A 10892-nucleotide genomic window follows, 5' to 3' on the forward strand; every position below is an offset into this window, starting at 1 on the left:
ATCTTTCTCCAATGCTCACGTCAGAATCCCAGGTTGAAGCACCGGATGAATGCCCACTCTTATTTATTAGTTGGCTAATAATCTGTTGGCCATATTCGTCATCAGATGACGAAGCATAACCTAGACCCTTTTTATAGCTGTAATAATTATCAGGCCTCCCTTTTGGTACGTAGGCAGGACGGGGTGGAACCCTGACACCTTGACCAAAATGAAGACCTTCACCGAGCGAGAGGTCATAGCCTTCGCTCGTCATGTAACCATTCGCTTGTGAACTGTACCGAGAGAAATGTCGCCCGGGTTCTTCGTCATCCGAATTAGTATCTAAGAAAAGATCCGGGGTAGGGGATGGTTCCCCTTTCCCGAAAACTATTTCTTTTTCACCCCCTGACTTTGCGGGTAGGAGCATAGTTGTTCCGTCTGAACTTCGGATATATTTTGTCGTCGTGCAAGACGAACGAAGTGGCATATGTAGACTAGGGTCGTCATACAATTCCTACATTACATCATCGAGACAACACGAGTACTCTAAATCATTGTTTATTATTTCATCGGCAAGTTGCCAGTTACAACTTTCATCCGACGAATTACCACCGTCAAGATCGATTACAAGAGGTTCAATGTCATTTAGCACAAGACCTTCACTATAATCGAACCCAGCTTCGGTATCAGCTTCTTCTCCACTGTCCGTACCATAGGCCGATGGTTCAGTATCGGATTCAGCACCATAAAGAAGGGAGTCAGTAAAGTAGTTTTCTAACCCCTTGAATGGTTGCTTATCCGTGACCACCGTCTTGACCTCATCATTAGTGTCGACATATTTTCAGACACTGATGGAGGGTAGAGGGAACTATAAGATTACTGTGGATCCATGGACGACCCAACAGTAAATTATAGAAAGTCTCGGCATCAATTACATAGTAGGTGACTTCGGACTTCAAGTCCCCGAGCTGACATTTCACCCGAATTTTTCCCAACGGTCTTGATCCACTAGTATTGAATCCGTAGATGACAGTTCTCGTGGAGGCTAGCTTGCTGGTGGGAATTCCAAGGTGGTACATCAACCGTAGTGGCATAATGCTGACAGTGGAACCCGGGTCAACTTGGATCTGGTTGACGACGCTCGAACCGATATATCCAGTAAAATATAAAGGTCTGTAATGTTTTGAATTCCTGACTTGCGTATCTTCTTTCGTGAAGGCAATGCAAGGAAACTTTGTGGCTGCTAAGTTGCAGTGTTGAATCGACGATTCTGGCTCTTCGGGAGTTGGCTTAATCTGAGTAAGGAATACCTCAGAATCAACCATGGCTTCTTGTAACGCTTCTCTGGTATATTTCGAGAGGCGCAGTAGCTCGTACAGCGTGATTCTTGCTGGGATATTAGCTAATTGAGCCATGACGTCGAAACGATGTGGAGCGTTAGAGCTTTCCGGTTTGTCTCGTCCAATCGGTTGGTTGAAACGAGACTGCTTCGGAACTTGAACTTCTTTGTGTTGGGGTTCCTTCTCTTTTTGCTTAGCCGGTTGTTGCGGCTTCCCAGCAGCTACAGGAGGAGTTGCAACTACCCCCAGCTCCGTAAGAGTTTTAGCATTTGGGTTAGAGGTTTCAGGATATTTATAATAGTATTCATTCCCACCTCTTGTAGCGAAAGATTCTGGCTCTTCTTCAGAAAGCGGTAAAGCTGGAATCTCTTTGTCATTCTTCTCAGGAATTGCCGAGGCTCCGTGACAGGACTTCTCTTTGCCCTTGCCATTTGATTTCTTCTTCAATGTGGATGTCGTCCACTGTTCATCTTCAAGCAAATCCGGATGAACCCAAAGGATTTCGCCGTTAGGGGTTGTGTGAGATACAAGCCCTTTTTGGCGCTATCCATGAGGGTCATCGTTGATGGTCTGCATCTTGACCTTTGATACTGGTTCGGCTTGAAACCAGGATAAAGGAACCGATCCGAAGCTAATGGACACTGCATTTGCACCTACTTTCTTCTCCTTTGGTTTCGGTGTTACGATTCTAACATCGATTAAGGTTTGTATTTTGTCTTTCAAGACATAACACGCCTTAGTGGGATGGTGGACCCTTCGGTGATATGCACAATACTTCGGATCATTCGTTTTCTTCGCTTCTTCTTGGTTTGTGACCGGTGGAAGCTTGATCTTGTTGTTATCCAGCAGGTATTTGAAGATGACCGGAACTTCATCATCCTTAAAAGAGTACTCCTTCGGGAATTTAGGTTCTGAGGCCTTAAACTGCTTCGGAGGCTGTTGATTCTAATTCGGCGCCAATTGGAAAGATGACTACTGTGGTTGTTGTTGTGGCTGTTGTGATGTTTGATGCGCATCAACAGCAGCTCCGGACCCTCTTCCTCTGCCTCGAGAGTTAAAGTTTTGTTTTTAAGGATTATCTTGTGGCAGTCCTCTTTCTAACTTCTTTCTCTTAAGAAAGCGCTCAGCTTGTTCACCTCTCACTTTTAACTCCTTCCAAGTTTTAGAAGGCACAACCCCCATGACTTCTAACACATCCAGCGACAAGTTATTGTGACATGTCTGTAGGATAAACTCTTCTGTGAGTGGATCTCGGCAGTTTACCGCTTTTTTCCGGAATCGTTTGACGAAGACATCAACCGACTCCCCATTTATTTGCTTCTCGTCCAACAAGGTGCCAATAGAGACCTCCGTGTCGTCGTCGAAGAAATTGGTAAGGAATAATCCTTCCATATCTTCCCAGCTAGTGATACTCCCGGGTTTGAGGCGTCGGTACCAATCAAAGGCAGGCCCACGGAGGGTTCCTACAAATGACCGGACCATCAAGGCTTCGTTTCTGGATATTGCGCCAAGATGTGACTTGAAATATATCAAGTGCTGAGTTGGTGAACCCCTGCCATCAAAAGGAGTAAAGTTAATCAAATTAAACTTTGGGGGATAAGGAATCAGATCCCACTCCCTCGGGTACGGGTACGGAATGCCCGTTTTCTTCACTTCTTGGGCCGTCATCAGAGCATTGACTTTGCTCTCAAGGTCCTGTATCTTTTTATCCTCTTCTTCAAGTAAATTTGAGGAGGTTGAGTAGATGATTTGGCTGGGCCGCTTCCAGAATTGTCTTTATCAGGAGGAGGATCAGCAAAGATAGTCTCATCTTCTTCATTATCCATATCAGCTATACGTACAGGTATAACGTTACGCTGGCTGGATTCTGCCTTTTGGCTCGATTTCGGTTGATGTTGCTGAGCCTGCAAATCTTGCATTTGTTGCATGGTCAACTCCATTTCGGTTTTGATTTCGGCTCTAATTTCCTCACGTTGTTTAGCTAACGCTTCCTACAGTATTTGAGCCAATTGATCTGGCGTGATTGCGAAAGATTCTCTGGCTCGTCTAACACTGGACGTGGTATCGTCCGATGCAACGGCGGAACAAGTATCTGACAGTTCCTCATCTGAAGATAACCCCTCGTGCATTTTCTTGTAGTCTCGACATCGGTTGGCTCTTCTTTTTAACCGCGACATTCTTTGAGATAGACCCCGCTCAACTCTCCCTTCTGAAGAGAAATCAGGGTCAGGGTTAACTAATAGTTGCTTTCCTCTGCCGGTCATGTTAATAGTGACCTCAGGGAATTCATCTCGCCGAATGGCAGGTTTCTTCTTGTTAAAACGCCTTATTTTGGGTCTTGACGCTTCCGTAGGCAGTCTTTGAAATACGGAGACTCTTGTTGACTTAGTTTTAGAGCAACCACATTCTGTCAGTACTGCTTTAATGAGCCTCTCGCAGGAGCAGTGAGACTCATCTTCTCAGACAACTCTTTTTCTTGAGTTATTGTTTTGATAGTACAGCTCATCATTATTGTGATTTGAGCAACCCATCTTTTGTTTTTGAACCCTGTTAACATGCACAGGACGACTAGTCGTCGCTTCTGGGCGATCCAATGTTAAATTTTTAATTCCACCCCTTTGTGGGTGTGGAGTATTCATAGGTCCTAAACGAGAGTGAATTGGTATTCTCTCATTCTGGACTGGTACAGTTCTGACAGGAGGGTGTTTACGACCCCCTGTATAAGAAACTTGGTATTCTCTCATTCTGGACTGGTACAGTTCTGACAGGAGGGTGTTTACGACCCCCTGTATAAGAAACCACTAAGGGTTTATTTGCTGGATCTGATTGTTCTTTGACTGGGGTTTTGCCTCGATCGTCAACCGAAGGACCGAGGCGATCCGAAATTTGGATAAATCTGGGCTAACCCAGGGTTTGATTGGTGATGTAGTAGACGGGACCGGTACGGATGTTTGCGGCGTCTTCGGCATCCAAACTCTACGGTTCTTTGGTGGCTTTTCAGACACCATCTCCTGCTGGATTCCTTGCGCTTGTTGATGAAGAGCGCGAGCACGGGCGGCCTTCACCTGATGCCTCTGTATACGTTCCTTAAGGGTTGAACGAGCCCTTTTGACGAGGGTTCATTCCTCTGTTGAAGCTGTGCAGAAATATGATTATTTTGCCATTGAGGCAACTGAATCACTTTTTGTCTTCTCGACTCTAGGTCCGCATAGTAATGAACCCCGTCGGTTTGTTGCATGGCCCTAGCCAATTGTCGAGCACGGCGCTGGCGCTGTCTCTGACGAGCTCTCTTCGTCAGCACCGGTGAGCTATGATTCAACGACTCCTTAACTGGTGCGGAGTCATTTGGAGCAGAGATGTTGCAGGTAGATTCCGTAGCAACAGTTGGGTAAGAACCTTCACCTGCGGTCTTCATCGGAATTGAAGACTTGGGAATTTTCTTAAAAGAGGAAATCCTCCTGCACTTGCGAGGCGAGGAAGATTTTGAAGATGAGGATGACATGTACTCCTCGAATTTTGCCTGATCAAACTCATATTCGATCTCTTCAGTGACTATGATCCTGATCGGTTGCGACACTGCGGCCTCGGCAGCGAGGCCGCTGGCTCCCACTGTGGTCGCCAGTTTGTTTTCAGCGAAAGTCGTTTCCATTGTCGATTCCATTAAAAAACTTCAATCGTTTACAAAGAATTACAATGAAAAATTGAGAAAATTACAACTCTCGAGAAAATAACACAGAAATCGTTTATCGAATTCTGTTTTGTGGGACTTTGCTTGTGCCGGGAGTGCTTTGGCTCGTGGACCACCGATTCACATATCATGAGGGTGTTTAAAGATCCTTCCTTCGTTTATCGAAATAGGGATTTGAAGCGAATAGCTTATCGATGTAAGATGTTCACTCTTCCAAAGATCAAGTCTGAGCTTAGATCTCTAGGAATCACCAAGTGATGTTTATGAAAGATGAAAATTCTCTCTCTCTCTTCCTCAAAATCACAAAGCTCAAGCCTTTTCTGCTCTAATCCGCTCTCTGTCCTTTATTTCGTGTCTAGGAAAGTATTTATAGGGGTAGCAGTGCATAACAGTGGAAATGGGGGCGAGACAACTGACCAACCAAATGCTCTTTGGCCGCGTCAGTCAACACTGCCGCGGCTATTGGCGCGGCAGTGTGGGCTGCCGCGGCTAAAGGGGCAGTTACACCCATGTTCCCTCGTGTTTGAAACTGTTCTCCCACGACCTTTAACCACCTTTTTCGTGGTTTAACTGCTTGTCCAAGTCAGCACACGTTCTATTTCTGATATGCCGCCACGTGGGCTTTAAAAAATCATCGAATAACTGCCTTGTAACCACCGCAGCAACCCCTATAATAGCCGTGGCACCATAGGCTATCGCGTCTTAGCCGCGGCACCATAGGCTGCCGCGCCTTAGCCGCGGCACCATGTACTGCCGCGCCTCAGCCGCGCCGCCATGTACTGTCTGTTGGTGTGTACATTGTTCTTCCATGTTATCTCGCTTCCTTTGAATGATTCCCTCTGATTAAGAGAATGACGTTTATCGTCTTCTCTTTGCCTTGAGTGGTATTTGGATGTCTGTAAGCATTTTTTGACGTCTACAGGTGAGAGGTTTGAGATGGTCATTATTCTCATTAACAGAGGGGCTAATCATGTTGGATGACTTAGCCTTGCTTCCTTTCTGCTTGGACGAGGTGTCTGTCCATTGCTGATCTTCAATTAGGTTAGGATGGACCCACATAATCTCTCCTTTTGGGATAGTGAGGGGGTACCAACCCCCTGCCCTTCTGATTGTGTAAGTCGGTGTTTTTTAAGTGCATTTCCCCTTTATGGATGGGAATGACACCATCTGCAGCAGCTATAGGGGGGAAGTCACCGAACTGGACCGCAATCAAGTTAGTGGATACAGTCTTCTGCTCCGGCTTCAGGGTGAGTACGTTAGCATTCACCAAATTTTGTAAGATGTCTTTGAACACATAACATTTCCTGGTAGGATGTCCTAAGAATCTATGATAGCGACAGTAATTGGGGTCATCTACCTTCCCTGCTTCATCTGGCTTTCCGATTTCAGGGAGCTGCAATTTATTGTTCTTCCGAAGAAGTTGGAACAGAGTGTCTACGTGCTCTTCTTTGAACGAGTATTGCTTAGGCGCTCTTTGCTGGTTTGGTGCTTTGCCTTGTTTCCCTGATTTGTCCCTCCCCCTTTCAGGTAACGAGCCAGAAGCCCGGAGAGTCGCAGGTCGATGGCGATGCACTATAGTTTCAGCTGTCTATTTAGTTATATTTTATTTATGGAGTTCCATTGTAGACTTTGTTTAGACCTTTGAGGATTTTATTCTAGATGTTATAAAGGATGTGTGCCTTATTTCCTTTACTCAGACTTGCTGTATTTGAGATTTGTTCAGAAATCGAGTTTATTCATTTCTTTGAACGAGTATTGCTTAGGCGCTCTTTGCTGGTTTGGTGCTTTGCCTTGTTTCCCTGATGGCGTGCGTGCATTGGTATCGGCAGTTAACGTCTCCTTTCCCTTGGAGCGTGGCGCATTGTTCTGGTTGCGTTGCTGTTGTGGCTTGGGTTGAGTAACTTCTTCAGCCTTGACCCGGTGCATGGCAGGTTTGACATTCTTGGTTTCACCTTGGACTGCAGCCTTGTGTGAACCCAGGGGCATCACTGATATGAGTACCCAAAGGTACCAAGACTACTAACCACCAAGGACCCAAGACTTGGGTACCTAAAGCTACTACATCTGCGTGGCGCATTGTTCTGGTTGCGTTGCTGTTGTGGCTTGGGTTGAGTAACTTCTTCAGCCTTGACCCGACGATCCGAAAATCTCAATTCGCTGGAACAAATGATTTGTTTGGTGGATAACTCTTGACGAGTATTGTAGCTCAGAATGAGTAACAAACTCTAATAAGAAAAGAGCTGTTTGAACTAAAAATAATTCGGTTAATAAGCCAAGTATCGAATGTCTGGAACTCTTCTGTTGCAGATAGTTTCCCTCCGATTGTGTGAAGATCCAATCCTGAAAAGTCCTTCTCGATCCGATTCTAGAAAATCTGATCCTCCCGTTCTCTCTCCACTCTGTTGAGTTTGTTGATATTTATAGGGAGATTAGGGGTGTAACTGCCCCCATAATCCGCGCCTAAATGAGGGTTTAGTCGCTCCATTAATCGGGTGTAACAACCCACGTAAACTACTCCTCAGATCATGGGTGAGAAACGGTTTTCGAAACTGCATGGATCATGTTTGAATGAGTCAGAACCTTGACTTGCGTTCTGGCATAGATTCTGTGCTTGAACGCAGTATCTGGAAATGCGTTCTGCAGCGATTTGAAGCTGCGTTCTGTAGCGGTTTGGAGCTGCGTTCTGCAGCGGTTTGAGCTGCGTTCTGCAGCGGTTTGGAGCTGCGTTCTGCAGCGGTTGGGGCTGCGTTCTGCAGCGCTTGGGGCTGCGTTCTGCAGCGGTTAGAGCTACGTTGTGCAGCGGTTGGAGCTACGTTTGCCCTTTTTTGTCTTTATATATGGATGACACCAATGACAAGTCGAGAAGGCCCTATTTAGGCCATTTGTGATATTTGAGGCATCCCAATAACGCTCTATCAACTGCAGGTCACGATCTCCACTAAGGTCTCTTTGTATGGTTTTAACCATTTGCTTCTCAGTATGTCGAATATTTGCCCACAGCTCTCCACTTTTCTAAAATCATTACACTGCTCATCAGCGCCTCTAATAGTTGCTAATATAATATTAGTCATGTTGTTGTCGCAGCCATCAAGATCAATCATCTCAAATATGAGGATGTGCTTATAGCTAAGGATGCAATGATTGCGTTGCTTCGACTTTTGTAATGCAGCCACTTGTGTTTTGACTGTAGGGGTGAGTTCTACCTCTCGTTTTGAAGAAACCGTTAACTTGTAATTTTTTCATGATCCATAGGGGCATCCTTCGGTTGCAGCTTTCCCTGTGGTAACAAGACAGTTGTTTGATTGTAACTTTTATTGTTGGCACTTGATGGGGATCAGCTATCCATTATGATTTTTAGACAGCCTACAGAACCCCCTCCAAAGTTTTTAAAAGTTCGCGGTTGACTGGGACAAATTTTCGAAACACTTTGGATCCCAAAATTTTGTTGATTGAATGCACCTCATCGCGTACTGAGTGGAGCACCTCAGGGTCTTAGACAAACTTGTTGACATCCTCTTTTTAATTCTTCAATAATGACTTGGACTTTAGCTTGTTTGACCAAGTTCGTCCTCTTTAGGGAGGTTGAGCACTTCCTGGCTTAAAACAAATCTATTGTGATAGACAGAGAGAACCACAAGCTTGTATGAAAAGGACTTCATCCCCAGCAAAGTGGCCATCTTTTGTTTGTGAAAAATTTTGTAATAAGACAATGATGAAAGAATTGCGTTTGATTTTATTCTCTCTAACTGCTTAGAAAAAGAATGTTTACAAGTCTCTAAAGAATTGCGTTTGATTTTATTCTCTCTAACTGCTTAGAAAAAGAATGTTTACAAGTCTCTCAACTCTCGATTACAATTGGATTTCCTGATTACAAAAGACTGCTTAGAAAAAGAATGTTTACAAGTCTCTCAACTCTCGATTACAATTGGATTTCCTGATTACAAAAGGGAAGAGAATGATCTGGATTCTCCCCTTTGTTTAATTCTGAGTTCTTCACAGTGGCGATGGAGTGCTTCCTTCGAATGCTTGCGTCAAACTTGCTCTCCGTTGACGATCCGAAAATCTCAATTCACTGGAACAAATGATTTGTCTAGTGGATAACTCTTGACGAGTATTGTAGCTCAGAATGAGTAACAAACTCTAATAAGAAAAGAGTTGTTTGAACCGGAAATAATTCGGTTAATAAGCCAAGTATCGAATGTCTGGAACTCTTCTGTTGTAGATAGTTTCCCTCCGATTGTGTGAAAATCCAATCCTAAAAAGTCCTTCTGGATCCAATTCTAGAAAATCCGATCCTCCCGTTCTCTCTCCACTCTGTTGAGTTTGTTGATATTTATAGGGAGATTAGGGGTGTAACTGTCCCTATAATCCATGCCTAAATGAGGGTTTAGTCGCCCCATTAATCGGGTGTAACAACCCACGTAAACCACTCCTCAGATCATGGGTGAGAAACGGTTTTCGAAACTGCATGGATCATGTTTGAATGAGTCAGAACCTTGACTTGCGTTCTTGCATAGATTCTGTGCTTGAACGCAGTATCTGGAAATGCGTTCTGCAGTGATTTGAAGCTGCGTTCTGCAGCGGTTTGGAGCTGCGTTGTGCAGCGGTTGGAGCTGCGTTCTGCAACGGTTGGGGCTGCGTTCTGCAGCGGTTGGGGCTGCGTTGTGTAGCGGGGTTGGAGCTGCGTTCTGCAACGGTTGGGGCTGCGTTCTGCAGCGGTTGGGGCTGCGTTGTGTAGCGGTTGGAGCTACGTTTGCCCTTTTTTTGTCTTTATATATGGATGACACCAATGACAAGTCGAGAAGGCCCTATTCAGGCCATTTGTGATATTTAAGGCATCCTAATAACGCTCTATCAACTGCCGGTCACGATCTCCACTAAGGTCTCTTTGTATGGTTTTAATCATTTGCTTCTCAGTATGTCGAATATTTGCCCACATCTCTCCACTTTTCTAAAATCATTACACTGCTCATCAGCGCCTCTAATAGTTGCTAATATAATATTAGTCATGTTGTTGTCGCAGCCATCAAGATCAATCATCTCAAATATGAGGATGTGCTTATAGCTGAGGATGTAATGATTGCGTTGCTTCGACTTTTGTAATGCAGTCACTTGTGTTTTGACTGTAGGGGTGAGTTCTACCTCTCGTTTTGAAGAAACTGTTAACTTGTAATTTCTTCATGATCCATAGGGGCATCCTTCGATTGCAGCTTTCCCTGTGGTAACAAGACAGTCGTCTGATTGTAACTTTCATTGTTGGCACTTGATGGGGATCAGCTATCCATTGTGATTTTTAGACAGCCTACATGTATATGTATATGTATATGTATATGTATATATATACATGTATATATGTATGCAATGATTGCGTTGCTTCGACTTTTGGAATGCAGCCACTTGTGTTTTGACTGTAGGGGTGAGTTCTACCTCTCGTTTTGAAGAAACCGTTGACTTGTAATTTCTTCATGATCCATAGGGGCATCCTTCGATTGCAGCTTTCCCTGTGGTAACAAGACAGTCGTCTGATTGTAACTTTCATTGTTGGCACTTGATGGGGATCAGCTATCCATTGTGATTTTTAGACAGCCTACATGTATGTCATAAGCACACATTATGATGTGTAGCACTAGACCGTATTTGAATTCTTTAGGACGAGTCACCTAAGAAATAGAGAATCCAAATTGTTACATAGTCTCTTTGACTTGATGATATTGTTATTTTTAATTTGATAATTTAGTATCACTAGTGGAAAATCATGTATCGCTGACGGGCATTCCCGTCAGCGATGCCCCATTTCCCGTCAGCGATACGTATCGCTGACGGCGTCCCGTCAAGGATACGCCGTCAGCGATAGTCCCGTCAGGAAAGGACTATCGCTGACGGGC

This window comes from Asparagus officinalis, chromosome 1 (genome assembly GCF_001876935.1).
Source record: "Asparagus officinalis chromosome 1, Aspof.V1, whole genome shotgun sequence".
NCBI lineage: Eukaryota > Viridiplantae > Streptophyta > Magnoliopsida > Asparagales > Asparagaceae > Asparagus > Asparagus officinalis.